We start from the raw sequence: 25,296 nt of genomic DNA, 5'->3' as shown, positions 1-25,296 counted from the left end.
GTTCTTGATCTTTCCCTATTTTATTTTTATCAGAGAAAGTTTGGTCCTCCATTTATGTTATATTGATATATATACGTGCGGCTAAAGCGCACACAAACACAGAAAATATTTTTTTATTTTTGCTGGAGAGTAGTGCACTTTGTGGGTTACACCACCCTTTAAGAAATGAGCCAGCCGGCTCTTTACTTATGGGACACAGGCGCACGCTTGGCGCTGCTCCTTTGTTGATGCACGTGCAGCCACAGTGCACACAAGTCACAAACACAGAAAATATATATTTTTTTGGTTTGGAGTGTACTTTGGGGGTTACAGAACCCTTTAACGGTCAAGCCAGCCGGCCCTTTACTTATGACACAGGCGCACGCTTGGCACTACTTTGTTGATGCACGTGCGGCTACTGCGCACACAATTCACAAACACAGAAAATAAAATTTTTTTTGGTTTGGACTGGAGTGTACTTTGGGGGTTACAGCACCCTTTAACGGTCAAGCCAGCCGGCCCTTTACTTATGACACAGACGCACGCTTGGCACTACTTTGTTGATGCACGTGCGGCTACTGCGCACACAATTCACAAACACAGAAAATAAATTTTTTTTTGGTTTGGACTGGAGTGTACTTTGGGGGTTACAGCACCCTTTAACGGTCAAGCCAGCCGGCCCTTTACTTATGACACAGGCGCACGCTTGGCACTACTTTGTTGATGCACGTGCGGCTACTGCGCACACAATTCACAAACACAGAAAATAATTTTTTTTTTGGTTTGGACTGGATTGTACTTTCGGGGGTTACAGCACCCTTTAACGGTCAAGCCAGCCGGCCCTTTACTTATGACACAGGCGCACGCTTGGCACTACTTTGTTGATGCACGTGCGGCTACTGCGCACACAATTCACAAACACAGAAAATAATTTTTTTTTTGGTTTGGACTGGAGTGTACTTTGGGGGTTACAGCACCCTTTAACGGTCAAGCCAGCCGGCCCTTTACTTATGACACAGGCGCACGCTTGGCACTACTTTGTTGATGCACGTGCGGCTACTGCGCACACAATTCACAAACACAGAAAATAATTTTTTTTTTGGTTTGGACTGGAGTGTACTTTCGGGGGTTACAGCACCCTTAACGGTCAAGCCAGCCGGCCCTTTACTTATGACACAGGCGCACGCTTGGCACTACTTTGTTGATGCACGTGCGGCTACTGCGCACACAATTCACAAACACAGAAAATAATTTTTTTTTTGGTTTGGACTGGAGTGTACTTTCGGGGGTTACAGCACCCTTAACGGTCAAGCCAGCCGGCCCTTTACTTATGACACAGGCGCACGCTTGGCACTACTTTGTTGATGCACGTGCGGCTACTGCGCACACAATTCACAAACACAGAAAATAATTTTTTTTTGGTTTGGACTGGAGTGTACTTTCGGGGGTTACAGCACCCTTTAACGGTCAAGCCATCCGGCCCTTTACTTATGACACAGGCGCACGCTTGGCACTACTTTGTTGATGCACGTGCGGCTACTGCGCACACAATTCACAAACACAGAAAATAAATTTTTTTTTGGTTTGGACTGGAGTGTACTTTGGGGGTTACAGCACCCTTTAACGGTCAAGCCAGCCGGCCCTTTACTTATGACACAGGCGCACGCTTGGCACTACTTTGTTGATGCACGTGCGGCTACTGCGCACACAATTCACAAACACAGAAAATAATTTTTTTTTTGGTTTGGACTGGAGTGTACTTTCGGGGGTTACAGCACCCTTAACGGTCAAGCCAGCCGGCCCTTTACTTATGACACAGGCGCACGCTTGGCACTACTTTGTTGATGCACGTGCGGCTACTGCGCACACAATTCACAAACACAGAAAATAATTTTTTTTTGGTTTGGACTGGAGTGTACTTTCGGGGGTTACAGCACCCTTTAACGGTCAAGCCAGCCGGCCCTTTACTTATGACACAGGCGCACGCTTGGCACTACTTTGTTGATGCACGTGCGGCTACTGCGCACACAATTCACAAACACAGAAAATATATTATTTTTTTAGCACTTGGGGGGAGCACCCCTGATGGACAGAGCACCCCCTGGACAACACTACAGCACTCCTTTAGGACTGGGACACTGCACAGGACTTTGGAGTGGACACAGCCCCTATGGAGAACTGACTGCACAACACAGTCCAGCCAGCCCCTATGGACTTTGAAGTAGTGGACACAGCCCCTATTAACAACAGCAGCACAGCACAACACAGCCAGCCCCTATGGACTTTGAAGTAGTGGACAACAGCAGCACTACACTACACTACACTACACAGCCCTAACTCCCACCCTCCCTCTTCACTGTCCACAGCCGAGTGAGAAAATGGCGCCGACGTGGGTACCTTATATAGGATCCAAAACCCGCGAGACTCGGAAGGCGGGATGATGACGTTTTGCCTCGATTTCAGATCCGAGTCAGGCGGGAAAAGTCGAGCCTGATTCGGATCGGACTCGGATCGGGGGGGCTCGGGGGGGTTCGGATTTCAGAAATCCGAACCCGCTCACCCCTAATATATATATATATATATATATATATATATATATATTTGAGATGTGTGCCGACCCTCGTGTTTTGGTCTTGGATCTGGATCTGGTTTTGGATTTTTTTCCTTGGTGTTTTGTTTTCGTGTTTTGGTTTTGGATCTGGATTTTTTTCTGAAAAAAAACATAAAAGCAGCTAAAATTACATAAAATGGGCCTGTTTTTGTTCCTACAGTATAATTAACCTCAATAACATTTATTTCCAGTAATTTCCAATTTTGACCACCTAACAATATTATTTGCTTCATCTAGTTAAGGCAAAAAGGTTGTATCCAGCTAGCTGGCTGACTAAGCTAAGTGACACAGAGGGCGGCACTAACATGTGGCAGTTCAGCTTCTAATTTCCAACACGGATACAGTGTGTTATACAGTGTGGGTTGCATACACCAATAATGCACTTACTGTGACAGCAGTGTCGGCAGAGCAGGGTTGCTGACAGTGTCCTCAGTACATGGAATGGCAGTTCTGCGGTGCTGGCAGTGTCCTCAGTGAAGGGTACCGGTGATGTCGGCAGTGCGGGGGTGCCAGCTGTGTCTTTAGTGCAGGTTTGCTGACTGTGTCGGCAGTGCGGGGGTGCAGCGGTGTCTTTGTGCAGGTTTGCTGGCTGTGTCGGCAGTACGGGGGTGCCAGCGGTGTCTTTAGTGCTGGTTTGGTGGCTGTGTCGACAAAGCGGGTGTGCAGCGGTGTCTTAGTGCAGGTTTGCTGGCTGTGTCAGCAGTGCGGTGGTGCCAGCAGTATCTTTAGTGCAGGCTTGCTGGCTGTGTCGGCAGTGTGGGGGTGCCAGCGGTGTCCACATTGCAGGTTTGCTGACTGTGTTGGCAGTACGGGGGTTGCTGGTGGTGTCCTCAGTACATGGAATAGCAGTGCTGCAGTGCTGGCAGTGTTCTCAGTGAAGGGTACCGGTGATGTCGGCAGTGTGGGGGTGCCAGCGGTGTCTTTAGTGCAGGTTTGCTGGCTGTGTCGGCAGTTCCGGGGTGCTGGTGGTGTCCTTAGTACGTTGGGCAGCAGTGCAGGAGTGTCGGCAGCGGTGGTGTTGGCAGCGGGGGATGCTGCCAGTGGAGGTGCTGGGGGTGTTGGCAGCGGGGGGTGACGGCAGTGTCAGGCGGCGGGAGATGGCGGGCGCCATCTTATTTTTCATCCTTTGTGCTGTTTTCAATGGGCTTAACGCTGATTGGCTGAGAGTCGTGACAGACGGCTCTCTCAGCCAATCAACTTTAAGCCTGCTCAAAATAAAACCTTGCGACTTGACAGAGGGGTCGCGAGGTATTGACTCCGGTCAGGGATACGGGGCAGGCAGGGAGATCCGAGCTGAGCTCGGATTGCCCCGGAATTCGGGTGGGTTCGGATCTCTGAGATCCAAACCCGCTCATCTCTAATATATATATATATATATTAGAGATGAGCGGTTCGGATTCTGTGGAATCCGAACTGCTACGAACATAGGGGATCCGAGTCCACCCGAACCCTGTTTGGGTGTTCCCCGCCTGACTCTGATCCCCGTTCGGGGCCAAACGGCGGCTGCCTGATGTCAGATTCTCACTAGAGAATCCGACATCAGGGCTTCTCCAGTGTAGGGCAGACCGCTGTGATAGCAGTCTGCCCTACACAGAACAAACACACAGCCGCCAGCGGCAGCTGTGTGTTTGTTACAGCAGCCAATGAGAGTCACACAGACTCTCATTGGCTGCTGCATGGAGGGAGCCGGCTGGAGCTCACTCATGAGCTCCGTCTTCCGGCTCCCTCCTCGTCGCGTGGCAGCAGAGCGGACGGCGGCTGGAGTGGGGATACAGGTAAAAAAAAAAAATTTTAATGTGTGTATGGGGGCCTGCTAATGAATGGGCCTACTACTGGGGGGGCATACTACTGGGGGGGCCTGCTAATGGGGGGGGCCTGCTAATGGGGGGCCTACTACTGGGGGGCATACTACTGGGGGGCATACTACTGGGGGCCTGCTTATGGGGGCATGCTACTGGGGGGGCATACTACTGGGGGCCAGCTAATGGGGGCATACTACTGGGGGGGCATACTACTGGGGGCCTGCTTATGGGGGCATACTACTGGGAGGGCATACTACTGGGGGCCTGCTTATGGGGGCATACTACTGGGGGCCAGCTAATGGGGGGCATACTACTGGGGGGGCCTTCTTATGGGGGCATACTACTGGGGGGCATACTACTGGGGGCCAGCTAATGGGGGGCATACTGCTGGGGGGGCATACTACTGGGGGCCAGCTAATGGGGGGCAAACTACTGGGGGGCTTACTACTGGGGGCCTGCTTATGGCGGCATACTACTGGGGGCGCATACTACTGGGGGCTTGCTTATGGGGGCATACTACTGGGGGGGCATACTACTGGGGGCATACTACTGGGGGCCTGCTTATGGGGGCATACTACTGGGGTGGCATACTACTAGGGGCCAGTTAATGGGGGGCATACTACTGGGGGGCATACTACTGGGGGCCTGCTAATGGGGGGCATACTACTGGGGGCCTGCTAATGGGGGGCTTACTACTACTGGGGGCACTGCATAGGGGGCCCTACTACTAAGGGGACTGCATAGGGGGCATCACTACTGGGGACATTGTGTAAGGGACACCACTGCTGGGGGCATTGTGTAAGGGACACCACTGCTGGGGGCATTGTGTAAGGGACACCACTGCTGGGGGCATTGTGTATAAGGGTCACTACTGTGGGCATTGTGTAAAAGGGTCACTACTGTGGGTATTGTGTAAAAGGGGCACTACTGTGGGAATTGTATAAAAGGGTCACTACTGTGTGTCGTAACATAAATAAGAGACACTACTTTATGGTGTAATGTGAATCGGGCACTATGTGTGGTGTAATGTGAATAAGATTGTGCACTGTGACTCCTTGGGCTGTAGCCCACTTTGAAAACAAGTACTCTGATTCTGCTGGCCGTACCCCACTGGGTGGGTGCACTACTTTTCATTTCTGCCACTGCTGTGTGGCAATGTGTCATAGATGTGCTTAATACTGTGGTGTCTGTGCCGCTGCGCCGCTGCTTTGTCGCTCACTGCAACCTTTGGCCAATAATGTTGAAAACAATATTATAACCTGTGAGGAGGTCTAAATTGACTGGAAATTAAAAAAAATATTGAGGTTAATAATACTCTAGGAAGAAAAAAAAAGCAATTTATGTGATTTTAGCTTTTTTGTAAATTTTTGTAAAAAAATCCAAATCCAAATCTAAAGCCTGACGACGAATTAGAACCAAATCCAAATCCGGCAAAAATGTTCCGGCGCACATCCCTAATATATATATATATATGGCTACTGCTATTACTACTATTGTGCAGTTGTACGTCTTGACAAAGGTTCCTGCTGGTGACATAAATGTTGGCTATCTGACTACTTTTACTATGGAAGAACATTAAAAGGATTGTGCTTTACCTTTTGAAAACCCTGGTGAGTGCCTCTCATATTACTTCTCTCTCTCTCTCGTGAATATACCTACTGTACTGTATGTTTTTTATACTGCACGTGACCTGAAGCATTTTGCTGCAAAAGTAATATCCTGTCACATCGGTAGATTTATACCATACAAATTGAGGTAGCAAAAATACATTTTATTATAGAAATCGAACACAAATACATGCGGAATTGTATTAACATCTTAAACTGTGGCTTGATGAAATATTACAGAACATTGTATTTACATACTGAAACAATATTAATATATACCGTTCTTAATGCAAAATATGAATAAATAAATACATGCATACGTGAAATTCATAAATACAAATATAAATAATATAATAAATATAATAAATAATAAATACAAAAGTGATGGGACATAAACCAGAGCTTAGCAACTAAGGTCTCCAGCTGCCCGTCTAGACTTTTCACTAGCAGGGCATGCTGCTACTTGTAGTTCCACAACTGATAGCGAGCCACTGGTGTCCTAAGCCTAGTTTAAACAAATTTAAATATCAGTTTCCATGAGGTATTGTAGACAATGATTATAGTAGCACCATCATTGTTTCACATTATAACTTTTGGTTTCAAAGTCTCTGTTTGATGGGGACCAAGCATTACAATAGCATAGGTGTGCCCAGAAGCTGGTACAGGGGATGCCTCAAAGAGATCTCCCAGCGGTGCATGCAAAAATTTCCCTGAGAAGCGCTCGGATGGGATTCGCAGGGACAGAGCTTTCTCGCAAGCTCAGTCCCTGCATGTGATATTTGATACATCCTTGCAATTTATTAAAATATCACATTGAGAATTTGGACGAATTTATCACATCCCATCCGCATCTGAAATTCGGATTGTGATAAATATGCCCCTAATTCCCATATATATAGTGCTGTGTGTGTTACATATACTGTATAGCAGCTGTAACTAGACGTAAACTAAAACTTTTTAGAAAGGAAAAGTGGTCGTTTCCTATAGCAACCAATCAGATTCTAGCTGTCATTTTCTAGAGCGTACTACATAAATGCTAGATAGAATCTGATTGGTTGCTATATTCAACACCTCCATTTTTCCTTTAGAGGCGTTTTAGTAAATCTAGACCCTTAGGGGTATATTTACTAAAGTGAGTTTTTTTAGAAATTGAGATGTTGCCTATAGCAACCAATCAGATTCTACTTAACATTTAACTAGCACCTTCTAGAAGATAATAGCTAGAATCTGACTGGTTGCTATGGGCAACATCACTTCTAAAAACTATCACTTTAGTAAATATACCCCTTAGCATCTGTATCTATATCATTATTCCATCATTTTTCTTGGGATTAGTATGAAATGTACGGAGTTCTATTGTTAAAGGGTTCTTCTCAGGACAGTGCTCGGGCTCCAGTTGATGCTCATTGGGCGAACAGATGGCATTCCTGTTTGCGCACATGCATGGGTGATACCAACAAAATATTGATCCGCCAATGAAAAACAGCAGAACTGTCGGCCACCCGAGCATGACAGCTTCACCGATCTCCTGCTGCTGGACGCTCGTACAGTATGAGAAGCAAACCTCTCTCAGGATATTGACTGCTGTCAGTGTCACAGGTATGAGGACGAGAATTCCAGCGAGGATGTAACTGATGCCTGCGGTGAGCAGTAGGCAGCTGCGGTTCCTTGCGTTCTTTTTGCAGCATTGGTTAAAGAGCATGCCAAGAACTGTATTGATAACCCCAAAAACTGCTATCAGCACTGCAAACGACATGAGAACTCTTGCGGCCTTCAAATCGGCGGTCATCGGCACAGATGCGGAATAGTACTGGCAGGACATTGGGTAGTGGCTCTGCCTAACGCAGGTCATCCAGAGTCCATCCCAACGGCTTATCCATTGGCCATCAATACGCCTGCCGAAGGCATTGCTTTCGACTACGATGGCCAGTCTCCAGTGGGGCATTCCGCAGACAGCAAATGTGAGTACAGTGGCAATGCCCACCAGTATCATCCCAATGGTCTGGACTACGCAGAGCACCATGGTGTCTTCCTATGCCAGTTCTGGGCAGAGAATTTCTCAGTATGGGGCAGTCACAGCTTTTTCTCTTGTCTTGCTGTGTGCTCAGGTCTGCTTCAATGGCAGGCAGCAGTGTGGTACTGTCCAATTTATTTAGGCTGGGGCACGTGCAGCAACGGGATGTGGCTTATTCAGGATGTCCCTTCTACACACATTACACAGACTCAACGACTCAACGCACTGACTCCTCAGGCTAATAATCTCCTGCGCTGAACGAGAAGGAAAAAAAAAAACATATCTAGGAGAGTAATAGGAGTAGCTGCAGCTCACGTGTGTGGTATGTGATTTGTACAGTCTGTTACACTTGGTACATGATGTACAGCATCGCGCTGTACTGTACATTAGTGCACATCTGCACTTGTTCAGGAATGTAATGCAAGCTGCCCGCTTTCTGCCACATTCCAGCTGCTAAATATACTGTATGATCATCGTTTCTAAAACTACAGTACTGTAGGATTTCAGTTTCAGTTTTTTATTTTAACAGAATTGAAGCAATGGACCATAAATAGTGACAAGAGTTGTCATTATTACTTTTAGATTATTATTAGACAATAATTATACATTTTTTTCTTAAATGAGGGTAAAATAGTGAACATACATGTTTTTTTTTCTGATTTTAAGTTACATTTACCAATCAGATTTCCCACATGTTATACATTTTATTTTCCCTCCAATAGGATCATTTTATACTATCCCTCGAACCGAAGGCACAGGAACAATAAATCAGAGGTGCACGCAGTTACAATTCGTTCACATATGGACGATGTTTTGTCTACTGCACATGCGTCAAAGCTGTTCTGCGCATGTGCCGCGATGCTCTTACAACACCGGTCGCGATGTGTATTTTGACGCATACGTGTTGCGACTGTATTCGGGCCGTGTCACGGTCCACGGCTGTGTATCCGGACGCAGTGTGATTGGCAATAGGGTTGCTCAGAGGTCCGATGATGCGACTGATGTTCATCCAACGCTGCGTCTTTGGGCCCAATTCAGAGATGTATGCAATGTCAATATTTACACAGTTGAGGAATTATCGGCTGACTGCGCATGTGTCACGGTCACACTGCGCACGTGCCAAGGTACCAGCAGTGAGGGTTTCTTCGTAAATGATTGACAGTCAGGGACCGTTTTGGAGCGGGAACAGGGAGTGGCAGCAAAAACACAGTCGTGTCTGTCGTGATTGTTTTTGTGGCTTGTCTAAAACTCTGATCCCGTATACAGAAAACATGGCACCAGTGTCTCAGTTCCCATGGCCATCCTGTGTGACTGTAGGGGTTACTGTCAGGATTCCACAGCCAACACTGACTGTCAGGATTCTGGAGCCGACATTGTGACAGCGGGGATTCTGACCGCCGGGATATCGTACCGAACCCTCGGACAATTCTCTCTCCAGCTCCAGAGGGTCTTTTTTTTTCATGTTGTTAGAAAACTTTTGTATTTCATTTTAGGCTACTTAATTTCACTCAAAATGAAAGATTTTGCTCAATATCTATTAGATTATTATCTTTAAACTGATATGGGAAAAAAAGAGTGAGTTCAGGTGCAGTATTTCTGCCAATTCAAGTGATCAGTCTAGGTTTCCTGTGCATGGGACACAGAGAGACAAGGAGGCTCATCCAGGACAGTGAGATCTCATCCAGTGTCCCCAGGATGTCTGCAACCATCAGTATCTCAGCAGTGACCTTCACCCCTTTACTACAGCTTCTACCATTATTCTCTCCAAGTTCAGAGCTTTACGGAAATACAGAAACAGGACTTTCAAAGTTTGACAAATGATAGTAATTACTTAGTCAATTACCCAGCTCAGTTTGAATAGCACAAACTCGTGCTTAGGTGTGTGCCAGTGATCACACCCATGTATTGCCTATGGGAAACAAAGAGCCTTAGTTCATATGAATCTGGATTTTTAGTGAGTCTGCAAAATCTGTAGGTCAATTTAGTGTCATCTGCTGTTTAGCAAGACTGTGCTGAGCTGCCAAGGAAAGGGAGGAACTCATTTGGCACAGGTTTCTCCTTTATGTGAAGATCTGACAAATATAGTAAAATAAATAATTTTGCAAAGAGCATAGAGCTGTTGGGAATATGTGTGTACAGTGGTGGTTTAGCAGAGTATTGTACACACACACTAGTGGAATTGTATTTGACCCAATCACAAATCCAGTGGCTTAACCAGTAGTGTGTCACAAGCCGCCACTTTGTCTTGTTTGACAACAGTGCTCCGGATGGCCCACTCAGGCCCGATGCTAAGAGACCTGTCTGCTGCTCCGTGAGGTCCTCCTACCTGGCTGCTCCCTCATCTCCGTCTTGTCCTGATTGGATCACTCTCCTTTGTCACCTCTGCTGATTCTCTGCTCGGATGCCGGCTATAGCGTTCAGCATGTGTCTTCCGATTCCGTGTGTGGAGATAATGCTCGTGGTGTGTTCCAGTACCTCCTGTCCAGCGTGTATCTCAACAGCCTCAGCCTCACTGTGGCATCTGCGTGGACTTTTGGTTATTTACATTGTGGCAGTATCAGCCGCACTGCTGCGTCTGAGTGGAATTTTAGTCACCAACCTCACAGCAGTTTCAGCCACACTGCTGCATCTGAGTGGACTTTTGTTACTAGATCATGGCTGTCTCAGCCGCATCAAGGCCATTAGGCCACAGCTCAGCAAAAAACTCTCACGACTGCCTCGGTCACAACTAGGCCATAAGGCTGCGTCCCAGCCAAGTACACATCAGCCTTCAAGGCTGCAACTTGGCCATAAGGCCACACCACAGCCAAGTACACATCAGCCCCCAAGGCTGCAACTTGGCCACAAGGCCGCACCTCATCCAAGTATATATCAGCCCCTAAGGCTGCAACTTGGTCACAAGGCCGCACCCCAGCCAAGTACACATCAGCCCTCAAGGCTGCAACTTGGCCTCAAGGCCGCATTCCAGCCAAGTACACATCAACCTTCAAGGCTGCTACTTGGCCACAAGGTCGCACCTGAGCCAAGTATATATCAACCCCCAAGGCTGCAACTTGGCCATAAGACCACACCCCAGCCAAGTACACATCAGCCCTCAAGGTTACAATTATCATTTTACTCACATCTCAAACCTTGTACACATCAGCACTCGAGATTGCAACTCGGCCATAGGTCTGCATCTCCTACCTTGTTGTCATCAGACCTTTCTGACTACTGCAGACCTTAAGGCTACTTTCCTACCCAGTCTTCTTCAGATCCTTTGTGTTCCTCATTTCTGATTACAGTACCTAACCATTCTTACACAGTGAAACTACCCAGGGATTCATTACATTATAGTCGGCCACACAAACAGAGATAGACGAGCCATCTGTCCTTACCATGGATCCCACTCAAAACCCAGCCCAAGGCCTAGCTGCACAAATTCAAGCCTTAACCCAAAAGGTCCAAGAACTGTTACTCCGGGTTGAGGACACCTCGATTTTCTTCTGCTCAGGCCGCAGTTCGAGAGCCAAAATTGAACCTTCCTGACCGCTTCTCAGGGAATCGTAAAGACTTTAAGAACTTCAGAGAGAGCTTCAAATTGTATTTCAAATTGCGTCCCCAATCCTTTGCTCCTTTGCTCCAGGGTGATCCTCAAACCTGGGCATTTGGACTTCGATCTACCCATGCAGCACTTCACTCCGTTGACTCCTTCTTTCCCGCCCTTGGTCTTTTGTATGATGATCCAGAGAAAGCAGCTATGGCCGAAGCTAGTCTTTGATCCTTAAGGCAAGGGCAGAAAGCAGCAAAAGATCAATACACAGAGTTTCGCAAGTGGCCAATAGATTGTGGGTTGAACGATCCAGCGCTCTATTGTCAATTTCGCTTGGGTCTCTCTGACCAAATCAATGACATCCTTGTCCAGTACCCTGCTCCTGAAAATCTGGATGGATTAATGCAACTCGCCATCCGTATTGACCATCGTCTTTGGGAGTGTAGACTGGAGAAAGATTTGCCTACCATCTCTCCACGATCTCCAGTTTGGGTGACTCCTCCTGATCAAGAAGAGCCCATGTAGTTAGGGACTTTCCGTCTTTCGTCTGAAGAAAAGAGCAGAAGATGGTCACTTGGGTTATGTCTGTACTGTGGAGGAAAGGAACATACTGCCTGTGCTTGCCCAGTCAAGTCGGGAAAAGGCAAGGTCTAGATGTACAGGAGGAGCTACATCTGGGCCTAATTCCTATAGTAATCCAAGTTCTTGATAAAGAATTAATCATTTCTGCCTTCCTGGACAGTGGTTCAGCAGATAGTTTCATGGAAATTCATTTTTTAACTCTTTAGGTAGGTCCCCAAGTCCCTACCTCAACCTGTCTCTATTGTTGGTTTGGATGGCAACTTTATTACCAAAGGTGTAGTCAACTCTCGATCTCCTACCATCCATCTTTCTATTGGAGCTTTACATTACGAAAACATAACGTTCCTTCTGTTTCATTGCCCATGGTACCTATAATTCTAGGGTTGCCATGGTTTAGGAACCATAATACTGTTATCAACTGGCAGTCTGGTGAGATTCTTCAGTGGGGGTCCACCTGTTCTTCACGATGTCTTGCCCTACCAGTATGAGTTGCTGCTACCATCCAGTCAGATTCTTCACCTGCTATTCCTGCTCCCTATCGTGATCTCTCCAAGGTCTTTTCTAAGAAGAAAGCTAATACACTACCTCCATATTGTCCATACGACTGTGCTATTGAGTTACAGCCTGGAGCCAAACTTCCAAAAGGCAGGTTATATGTTTTGTCCCTACCGGAAAGTCAATCTATGCAGAAATACATCCTAGAGGGTCTTCAGAAGGGCTTCATCCATCCGTCCAAATCACCAGTTGGGGCTGGATTCTTTTTTGTGCAGAAGAAAGATGGGTCACTTTCGACCATGTATTGATTACCAGGGATTAAATAATATCACCATAAAGAACTCTTATCCATTACCATTAATATCGGTTCTTTTCGACCAACTTCGTGAAGCATCCATTTTTTCCAAGATTGATCTTGGAGGGGCTAATAACCTGATCTGGATTAAAGAGGGAGATGAGTGTAAGATGGCCTTCAATACTCATTCTGGCCACTATGAGTACCTGGTCATGCCTTTTGGTCTTTCTAATGCTCCAGCTGTCTTTCAAGATTTCATTAACAATGTATTGAGAGAATTCCTTGGAGTTTTTACCGTCATATACCTAGGTGATATTCTCATCTATTCTAAATCCCTGGAACAACATTGCCAGCATGTGAGACAGGTGTTATGGAAACTCCAAGAGAATCATGTGTATGCAAAACTGGAGAAGTGTGAATTCAAAGTGAAGGAGTCTCCTTTTTGGGATATGTCATCTCTTCCCAGGGATTATCTATGGACCCAAGTAAAGTTAAAGCCATTTTGGATTGGGTCCAACCTTCTTCACTAAAAGCCATCCAATGCTTTCTGGGATTTGGAAACTATTATCGTAGATTAATCAAGTCCTTTTCCTCCTTTGTTGCACCTATTGTGGAACTGACTAAAAAAGGGGCAGATACAGCTAACTGGCCTGTCAAGGTGGTACAGGCCTTTAATTCACTAAAGTCAGCTTTCATCACTGCTCCTTTTCTCCGTCATCCTGATCTGGATCTTCCTTTTATTGTTGAGATGGATGCTTCCGAAGTTGGTGTTGGCGCAATTTTGTCTCAAAAGTACCCCCGGGACAACAAGTTTCATCCACGTGCCTTCTTCTCACATAAATTTGCTGCTGCTGAATGAAATTATGATGTCGGTAATCCGGAGTTGTTAGCCATCAAGTGGACTAGACTAGAGGCATTGGTTGGGATGAGCTAAACATCTGATTACAGTTTTGACCGACCATAAGAACCTGTCTTATATTGAAACTGCTAAGAGATTAAACGCTAGACAAGCACGTTGGGCTCTATTCTTTACCTGTTTTAACTAAATTTTTTCCTTCTGGCCCGGCTCCAGAAATCTCAAGGCAGACGCTCTCTCACAAAGACAATCTAAAAAATATAAATGGGAACCTGAGCTTCAATAGGCGGATGCTGCACTTCAATCCTCTGAGGTGGTCATACAACACCTCATAAATAATAAACAAGAATATTGTGGACAATTGCGCAACCTTCTAATATATCGGTACCAGATAGGACGAAAGATAGTCCCAAAATGTATTCACAAGTTCACTGGAAATTAAAAGGAAGCTTCCTTCTTTGATTTTCAAAAAGTAACAGTTCCAAAGGTAAGATCCTCGTAGATGACATGCAAATGAAAGAAAAAAATCGCAATATAGCGTAATACGATTTTAATCGCATGAAAAACAATGACACATGTCTAAAACATATAATCCTTCACCAACATGAGAGCAACGGACCAGAGATGGCGGTGTGTAATGCACACCTATTCGCATATAAGCAAATGAATCCCAAAGTCTCCCTTGAAAAAGGACCTTGAAAAAGACTCCAAAAGGAGTTGAAACGCGTTGGTGATAGGAACACAGGACCAGAGGATTCTCCTATATCTTGGTGAGGAATACACATCCAGGAGCTACCATTCCAGGTTTTTTCCCGGGAGACTTTGGGATTCATTGGCTTATATGCGAATAGGTGTGCATTATACACCGCCATCTCTGTTATGCTGCTCTCATGTTGGTGGAGGATTATATGTTTTAGACATGTCATTGTTTTTCATGTGATTAAAATCATATTATGATATATTGCGATTTTTTTTCTTTCATTTGCATGTTATCTATGAGGATCTTACCTGTTGGAACTGTTACTTTTTGAAAATCGAAGACGGAAGCTTCCTATTAATTTCCAGTGAACTTGTGAATACATTTTGGGACTATCTTTCTTCCTATCTGGTACCGATATTTTAGAAGGTTGTGCCATTGTCCACAATATTCTTGCTCTCTCACAAAGCTTCTAACCCATTCAACCTACTACACCTTCTGACGAAACCATCATTCCGGCTTCCCATATTCAGTTGGCCTTGACTAGGAATTTAGCTGATATTCTCCGTTCCTGTCAGTCTTGAGCTCCTTCTGGAAAGCCGCCGGGATTACTCTTTGTCACTGAGAGATTTTGTACAGCAGTTCTAACGGACTTCCATTCAGCTAAAGCCATTGGTCACCCGGGTATTTACAAAACTGCTGAACTACTCTTCCGCTCAGTATGGTGACAATCATTATTCCAGGATGTTCGTGAATTTGTCATGGCCTGTGACGTTTGTGCCCATAATAAATCTCCTCGTACCACTCCTTCTGGCCTCATTTTTCCCCTCTCATCGCTGTTTAAACCCTGGACTCATATAGCAATGGATTTTATTGTGTATCTTCCTTCTTCTCGCTGCTCGGTCATTTGGACTGTTGTTGACCATTTCAGTAAAATGGCTCATTTTATTCCACTCTCCAAACTGCCTTCTGCCATAGAATTATCTGTTTTGCTCATATTTTCTGACTTCATGGACTACCTGTGGACATTGGGCCTGATTCAGACCCACTCGCGAGCGGCTGTCCGCTCGCAAGTGGGTCGATGGTCTGCACTGAGCATGCGCACGACGGAGGGAGCTCCGTCGTGCGCATGCGCCAGACACGACGAGCGAAGGACTTTCCTTCGCTCGTTGTGTCCGATCAAAGGGAGCGTGCTGTCAATGTTGATTGACAGCACGCCCCCTTTGGTGGGCGTGCCGGGGGCGTGCCTCCCTGACGGGGGCGTTCCCACGGGAACGCCTCCCGTCAGAAGCCGGCCCACTGACATCACTAGTGATGTCAGTGGGAGTGATTTTGGCTCTGATAGAGCCAAAATCACTCCGGAGCTTGCGGTTGAAAACCTCAACCGCAGGCTCCGGCTCGCAATTTCGATGGTCGCGATGGTCACGACCATCGCGGCCATCAAAATGCACGCTCGTATAGCCTGTGGGTGGTGACCCACAGCTATACGAGCGTCCAGGAGGACGCTCCATGAAAATGGAGCCCGGCCCTCATGCAGAGCGTGCGCTCTGCTCAGAGCGTACGGCTCTGAATGAGGGCCATTGTTTCAGATCAAGGAACTCAATTTGTTGCTCGTTATTGGAAAATCTTTTGTTCTTTTCTTGGCATCAGCCTCAGTTTGTCTTCCAGACACCATCCTCAGTCCAACGGACAGACTGAATGGGTCAATCAGTCCTTGGAACAATGGCCCTCATTCAGAGCCACTCGCTAGCGGCAGTACGCTAGTTCCGAGCGATGTTCGCACATCTGCGCATGCGTACGGATCGTTATACGCATGCGCGAACCAGTCAGTGCGGCCGAAATTCATGTGCTCGCAATATAGCGAATGCCTGCTATTTTGAGTGACAGAATGAGGCGTATGTGGGTGGTAACAGGGGAAGGTGCTTGAAAATGGGGAGTGGAGATCAGAACGCAGGCGTGCTTAAAGGTCAAAACGGGCGTTTTATGGGTGTGCATAATTAATACAGCAGCGTCATTGACCACGTCACTGGGTTATTTTATAGCCAGAACTGCTCGCAAGATTGTGGTAGCAAAAACCAACCACAAGAATAGCGAGCAGTTCATACGCTGGTCGATGTACTCGATTAATCTAATAAATAGTGGACATGACGTATGGTGCGAGCGGCCAGGGGGCGTTTTTCACAAATAAACGAGCGTATGTTTTGCTCGCTCGTTCAGACTTAGAGGTGTGAACAGACTTGCGAACGGATCATTTGAATAGCCACCCCTTGTTTTTGAACGAACGACCGCAAATAGCGAACGGCTCTGAATCAGGCCCAATATCTTCTATGTTTTGCCTCCAAATATCAAAATGATTGGGTTTCCCATTTACCATTGGCAGAATTTGCTTTCAATAACTCTTGTCATTCATCTTCTACCATTTCTCATTTTTTTTTGCAATTCCCGACTGCATCCTAGGACTAATTCTTTTGAAACCGTTTCTGGAAGAACTTATTTCTTTATGCCAGTCTCTAGTCTCTGTTCGGTTTGGAAGAAGGTTCGTCAGTGTCTTCTCGAAGCATCTATTTGCTCCAAGGCATTGGCTGATAAACACCGCAAGCCATGCAAGTTCAAGGTTGGAGATCTGGTCTGGCTGTCCTGAAAAAACATTCACCAACGTTCACAGAAGCTGGGTCCTAGATTCATTGGTCCCTTCAGAATCATCTCTCAGATCAATCCTGTCACCTTTCAGCTGAAGTTACCCAAAACACTTAAGATTAACAATACATTCCATTGCTCTCTACTCAAACCAATTTTTTCTTCTACCAGGTTCAGTTTCAGACATCCAGTTAGACCTTCTCCTGTTCTCATCCAGGGTCATCAAGAATTCATTGTGGAGAAAATTTTAGATTCCAGATTTTCACGAGGAGGTTTACAATTTTTGGTTCATTGGAAGGGATACGGGCTAGAGGAGCATTCCTGGGTCTCTGAAAAATCTTAGCATGCTTCCGCCTTGCAAAGAAGGTTTTTTGAGAACTTCCCTGATAAGCCCGGTTCTAAGGGTTCCTTAACCCCTCATCGGGGGGGGTCAAGTACTGTTACAAGCCACCGCTGTGTCTTGTTTGACAACAGTGCTCCGGGCGGCCCTCTCAGGTCCATTATTAAGAGACTAGGATGTGGGGCTGCTACTCCGTGAGGTCCTCCTACCTGGCTGCTCCGTCATGTCCACCCTGTCCTGATTGGCTCTCTCTCCTTTTTCACCTTCTCTGCTCGGATGCCGGCTATAGCATTCAGCATGTGTCTACCAGTTCCGTGTGTGGAGATTTGTCTCGTGGTGTGTTCCAGTACCTCCTTTCCAGCATGTATCTCAACAGCCTCAGCCGCACTGAGCCGTCAGAGTGGAATTTTGGTTATTTAAATCATGGTAGTCTCAGCCGCTGTGCAGCATCTGAGTGGAATTTTAGTTACCAACCTCACAGCTGTCTCAGCCACACTGCTGCATCTGAGTGGACTTTTAGTTATCAACCTCACAGTAGTCTCAGCTGCACTGCTGTGTCTGAGTGGACTTTTGTTACTACATCACGGCTCTCTCAGCTACATCATGGTCGTTGGGCCACAATCCCATGCAGCGCTATGCAGGTGGGGGAGCGTGGTGCCGGCATATTGGGTGGTTGGCCACTGGATTGCTCCATGTGTGGGGATGGCCTGGGCCTGATATGTCGGCCGTCGGATCTCCCGTCGCATCGCACGGTGCATATCGCACCATGTATGTGGCCCTTAAGTCTCTTTTATCCTGTATTGTTCATACTGCCTCTGTTTATGTGCTTTGTAAGGCACTGTATAAATAAAGGATAAGAGTAGTAATAATAATAAACACACTGATCAGCAGAGGCGCTTTAAGAGAGGAGGGGGCCCGTTTGCAGGCTACGATCGGGCCCCCTCCTCTCCGGTGGTGCAGTAGACTGGCATTGTGCCTCTCGAAACATGGCTACTGCAGCACGTTCCCAGGACATCTTTACTGTCCATGCAAAAATACTGGGGAAATGGCTGTGGGGCCAACAGAGAGGTAAGTATATTTAATTGGGTGCAGGGTGTGCGGTGTGTGGGCATACAGAAGCGTGCCCCTATACACACTGACTATACAGAGCACAGCCACTTCCGAGTCTGGACACAGCACAGCCAATACAGCAGAGTACAGTGCAGCATACAGAGGCGTGCCCCTATACACATTGACTATACAAATCGCAGCTTGTGAGTCTGGACACAGCACAGCCAATACAGCAGAGTACAGTGCAGCATACAAAAGCATGTCTTTATATACATTGACTATACAGAGCACAACTTGTAAGTCTGGACACAGCACAGCCAATACAGCAGAGTACAGCACAGCATACAGCAGCTGACTATATAGATCACATCCACTTGTTATAACTCTGGAGTCTGGACACAGCACAGCCAATTTATGGCAGAGTTCAGTGCAGCATACAGAAGTGTGCCCCTATTCACACTGACTATACAGAGCACATTTACTTGTGAGTCTGGAGTCTGGACACAGCACAGCCAATTTACAGCAGAGTACAGTGCAGCATACAGCAGTGTGCCCCTATACAGACTTACTATACAGAGCACAGCCACTTGTGAGTCTGGAGTCTGGACACAGCACATCCAATACAGCAGAGTACAGCACAGCATACAGAAGCATGCCCCTATACACATTGACTATACAGAGCATAACGTTTGAGACTGGACATAGCACAGCCAATGCAGAAGAGTACAGTGCAGCATACAGCATGCCCATATACACACTGACTATACACAGCACAGCTTGGGAGTCTGGACACTGCACAGCCAATACAGCAGAGTACAGCACAGCATACCCCTATACACATGGACTATACAGAGTACATCCACTTGTTATAAGTCTGGAGTCTGGACACAGCACAGCCAAATTACAGCAGAGTACAGCACAGCATACAGCAGTGTGCACCTATACACATTGACTATACAGAGCACAGCCACTTGTGAGTTTGGGGTCTGGACAAAGCACAACCAATACAGCAGAGTACAACACAGCATACAGCAGCATGCCTGACAGTGAAATGGTGCAGACTAGAGTCTGTGCTGTGGCGTCTTATATAGATTCCAAAAGCCGCAAGGATCCGACACTGGGAGGATGACATTTTGCCTCAAAGTGGAATCCTAGTCGGGCAGGAAGACCTGAGCCACCGCTCGGACTGATTCAGATACTGGTAGTTCGGGCACTTACAGCTAATGTATCTGTGTGAAAATGAACTGCTCATGCTGAAATCGACAGCATGAAGCAGGTCTATTCATTTGGGGATTTGAAGTTCGATATGAAGTTCGATTTGGTGTGCGAATTGAAATCGAATAACAGTACATAAGGTTGCTTTGTGTTGTTCAATGAAAAAGTACCAATGTTTTGCCGATGTTTGATATAGAGTCGGTTTGTTGAGAAATTCGGTTTAGTGTTCGAATTACCATTCAAATTAGGCTTTAGTAAATACTCTAAAGCAAAATCGCATGCAAATCACTCAAAATGCCAAATCGACCCTTAGTAAATTTACCCCTTGGTGTGTTCTACAATTAGAAAAAAAAAAGAACACAAATGTTGTTCTTTTTGGACTCTGCATTAGCATAACAAATCTCTCTTTCTTAAAACTGAGATTTCTCTTTTTTGTTTATTAAAACGCTCAACAGAAAAATATGATGCAGCCGACAGGGATTAATTAAAATCGCTGGGTGCTAAACAGCGGAGCCGCCACTTTCTACGCTGTTATGTAACTGTAACAGAAATCAGATGAAACTGGTAGTAGATAACTGTAATTTACTGCTCTTGTTCTGCCTTCATCAGTCGACCCACTTATTGATTCATAAATAATTAGCGCATTTGAATGGCATTCACTGCTAATTGTTCCCTATGATCCCTTTTGTTCTCCCTGCTATTGTTTCATTTCGCCCATGGCATATTATAGTGTGCCAATTAATTTCACTTTTGTTGTGCTACAAAGGACAAATTCATTTCTCTGATCTGGATTTTTATGCAGACGTGACAGTCGGCGCTCATCAGTTCCACTGCGCATGCGGTTTGGGAAAATGAAAGTAAGGATTTTTCAAACCGCAATTATAAATACGCCTTTGTGCGTGGTTTGCCAACTATGCACATTATCAAAGTAATAACTGTACATTTTTTTTAAAAGATATGGGCCCTGATTCAGACCCGCTCGCAGGTCTGAAGGGCGTTTTTTTTTTTTTTTTGACCGGCCTTCTGGCCACTCGCTAAGCTGTGGGTGACCACCCACAGCTTTAGCGAGTGGCCAGGTGATGGTCGCGATCATCGGGGCTTGCGACGAGACCCTTTTGGTAGGCCCTAATAGAGCCGGAAGCTCACCACTGACATCACTCGTGATGTCAGTGGTGCCGCCCCCAAACGGCAGGTGTTCCTTTGGGAACGCCTCCGTTTGGCCAGCCACCCCCCCCCCCCCCTGACCCTCCTACCAAACGGGGCAAGCTGTCGATCAACATCGACAGCCACCCCTTGTGGATGCGAGCGCTGGAGCGAGTGATTTCTTGCTTGATCCGGGGCTCGCGCACTGCCCGGCCATTGACCCGCTTGCGAGCGCATAGCGCTTGTGAGCGGGTCTGAATCAGGCCCAGGGTCCGTACAAAATGTGCCAGGCGGCTTGGAAAACAGCAAGAATGGAAATATATTTCTCATTGGAGAAATTGCTTAAATGGGGTGGGGTATGAAATGTCAACATCCAAAATGTCAACATTCTTTATGTCGACAACATAATTATAGTGTGAACAGGGCTATTTCTAATGGTGGGCAAGCTGTGCAATCACAAGGGGCTCTCTGACCCCTGCTGACACTGGCCACCACAGTGGGGGAACGGGGAAGCAACAGCAGCACCACCAGTTCTACCTTTGGTTTCGAGCAGCCTGTGCCGTGACACATGGCGACGTGTCGGCGTAACATCATAGGTCACGCAGCCACCCGTTGGTGCTGTCCAGTCGGCACAGTGCAGCCTCAGCCAGCCTGTGTATCTCTGAGGCTGTAGTGCTGCTCTGGGTGCTGCTGCCCGAGGTCGAGGAAGAGGGGGAGACTGGGAGCTCTACCCTGCAATGCTGCCAACAGGTCAGTTACTAAAGACAATTATTTATTTTTATGTTCTCTATTTTTTGAGGACTTACATATAATACATTGCCGTATACTATGTATTTTAATATATTTTTTATGGAATAATTTTTATATAATAATTTTTTTTAAGTGCCCTAATTTTTCTCTCTATGGGCTCTATTCATTATGTTAATTAACATTTGAAATCATTGCTCCGGCACGGAAACAACTAATTTGCAAATCAGCTGTCTCCCCGAATCTTTTCACTGCTCCTTTTGGAGCAGTGAAACTAGTGCACCTACGTGACCTAGAGCTAATGCAGGTGCACAAAAGCCCTGGCGTTTGTGGGCGGCCCTACTGACATCACTCGTGATGTCAGTAGTGGACTTCCTGCTCTATTAGAGCAGGAAGTCCACTCGGGCTTGCGGGAGCCCGATGGTAGCGATAATCGCGATCATCGCCAGACCGCTCGCACAAGCTATGCGAGCAGCCTGGAGGCAGAAAAAAAAAACACCCTGATTCAGAGCGAGCGCTCGCAAATGGCGAGCGCCTCTGAATCAGGCCCTTAGTGTGCTCTGTGTTATTGTTGTATACCAGTATTAGGCCATATGACAAATTATTGTTTTTATTGAAATTCAATTTTGTTTTAATAAATAGTATTCAGCACATATCCTGAGTGCTCATTGTTTTGCAGTTTTTCTATTGTTTACAATTATCCCTGGAGACAGAAGGATCCCTTTTTCTCCAATAGCGGCATACCTGTATCTAGTTAATCTAGTATGCAATTAGCGCAGCCACTTCTTTTGCTTTTTTTCTGTCCTAAAAGGTCAAATAAGCATTTTTTTTACTGTGGATGTATTTTTTTTTTTCGGTGTGTGCAAAGTTACTATCTTAATTGCAGCCTAACCCAAATTGCATCCTTACCCTAACCCTAACTGCAGCCTAACCCTAACTGCAGCCTAACCACATTTGCAACCTAACTAGGGAGGCCAATCCCGGGCCGTTTTTTCAAATCCCTGGATTCGGTATTGAAAAACTCTCAATCCCGGGATCCCCGGGATCCCAGGATTGAGTTTATCAATAAAACACACACAGACACATTGGGACACAGACAAGGGTGGAGCCGGTCGGGAATAAAAACGATGTGACCTGTTTGTGCGCTGCGGCAGAGTGCCGGAAGAGCTGCGACTCCTGCTGGTTGGCAATCAATTTACATAGCATTAAGAAGCACACCACCAAGGAACCACGTGTGACTGTGAACGCCCGGCGCATTTGTCTATGGTGGCGGGTCAGACCGCGTCAGCTGTTGCCTGCCAACCCGCCGGCGAGGTCCGGAGAAGGAGGGCTGGCACACATGACGGCAGCAGCTGTAGCTGCGGGATGACGGCATGACGTCATTACTGTGCATCCCACTGCCGGAGACCAATGGACCGGGCTTTCACGTGGTTTCTTGGTGGTGTGCTGTGCAATTTCACTATACCTTCTGCTGCCCGGCTAATTGATTCAACATGCCCACCGTGATCCTGGCATTTTTGGGCCAGAATACCGGGACCCTGACGATCCCAGGATTGGCCTCCCTAAACCTAACCCTAATTGCAGTCTAACCGTTACCCTAACCCTATCCCTAATCCTAATTGCAGTCTAACCCTTACCCTAATCCTAATTTCAGCCTAACCCTTACCCTAATCCTATCCCTAATCTTAATTTCAGCCTAACCCTTACCCTAATCCCAATTTCAGCCTAACCCTTACCCTAATCCTATCCTTAATCTTAATTTCAGCCTAACCCTTACCCTAATCCTAATTTCAGCCTAACCCTTACCCTAATCCTAATTTCAGCCTAACCCTTACACTAATCCTAATTTCAGCCTAACCCTTACCCTAATCCTAATTGCAACCTAACCCTAATTGCAACCTAACCCTAATTTCATGTGTCAACATTTTGACTGTCATTCTGACATTGTGAATGTCGATATGTTAAAAGACGACATTCTGAACTTGTCAAAGTTCTGAATGTCAATATGCTGACTCCATCCCACATAAATGGCATGTTTCTGGTATGAGTTCTACAAAACGCGCCTGAGTTAGAGCCTACAGTATCACAAAAGTGCAGCCCAAAAGTAGCTGCAACAATATCTACTCAAGTCTATAAAGTTCTGGAGATTTGTTCTCCGAGCCTGAAGTCCATGGGGCGGTGGTCACATGACGCTGACAGGCATTTTTGCAGAGACTACAAGACAGAGGGATACTTAAAGTACGGGAATGGACACACGATACTTATGCCTATGTGGTCATGTCTTTGGGCTGTGTTGGCACCACTCAATAGGTTTAACATATGAAACTTTTTTGAACTGATTAGAGATGTAAAATGATTATACTTACCTACTCTCCTGGAACGGCCAGGAGGCTCCCAAAAATCAGGTGGTGCTCCAGGCCATCCGGAAAAGTGGGCAAGTCTCCCAACTGGCGGGGGGGGTGATGATGCTATTCACACTAAATTGTGCCATTGTGGCTCTGCTCCCTGCTTCACAATGGCGGGACCATGATGATGCAATTGCGCAGCCAAGCCCACCGCTCCTTCCCCGATGTCAAGTCCCTGCCAAGCTCCCATTACACTGCACCAGTAGCCCCCCGCCCTGTCATGCCCAGGCTGCCCCCTCCCGGCCAGTATGGTAGATGCACAAATCACAGGAGCTTGTCAGCAACAAAGAACCAGATCTGTGTTTATAGAATTGGACGGACTCCATATTAAGATGTCATGGGGGACAAACAAAGGACTGATGCCCCACCAACATGTCACATCACATATACCCATTATATTATTATCAGTCATACTATCAATATTATATTTGTTTATGACCATGCCCGAGCTTGACTCTGGATGGTTGATACTGTACAATGTAAATAGAAAATTTATGATGTCACGATATTAAACGGCATGTATTTGGCTAATTATCACAATTATTAATAAATATGCCCCAATTGAGAGGCATCTGTACATACTGTCTGTTTGAAAGTGAGAAATGTGTTTATGTGTGTTTTGTCCACACTTGCCTTCCCTCCTGGAATGGCCAGGAGGCTCCCGAAAATCCCCAATGAAGTGGGCAGCACAATTTGTGTTGAATCGTGTCATTGTATGAGGCCCTGGTGTTGATTATCCTCGGTTGCGGGTTCAGTGGCCGGAGGGCTAGGGTGAGCTGGTGGTAAAAGACAAGGAAGCAATATATACAGGTAAGTCTTCCTCACAATCTACTCTTAGATGTTGACTAGACTTACTCTGAGGCACGGAGTCTAATCCACTTGATGGTATTCACCAGCGATGCCTCCAAGCGGGATTTGGGTTTCGTTGCACCAAGTGAACAGGTCGCAGCCCTCAGAGTATGTATCTGAGAGAAGCGAGGAGACAAGAACAAACTGGGAATGTGGGAACTGGCAAAGGCAAAATAGAGGAATAATTGAGAAGTGATGGTAGAATTGTACTGGAGGAATTACTCAAGAGTAGGAGTATCAGCTACGATGAAGCAGACGCTGCTTAGCGATGGGGACAGCTCTGAAGATCCTGATACTGTTTCGTCAGTAGCTGTACTGGGAATCCAGATGCTGAATAGCGATGGGTAACAGCTTCAGTGATCCTGACGCTGTGTAGAAAAGGATAGGTAACTGAGTATCCAGATGCTGAATAGTGATGGGTATGGCTCTGGTGATCCTGA

This window comes from Taudactylus pleione, unplaced genomic scaffold (assembly GCF_031769625.1).
Source record: "Taudactylus pleione unplaced genomic scaffold, aTauple2 ptg000276l, whole genome shotgun sequence".
NCBI lineage: Eukaryota > Metazoa > Chordata > Amphibia > Anura > Myobatrachidae > Taudactylus > Taudactylus pleione.
Note: the sequence above shows the minus strand (reverse complement) of the source record.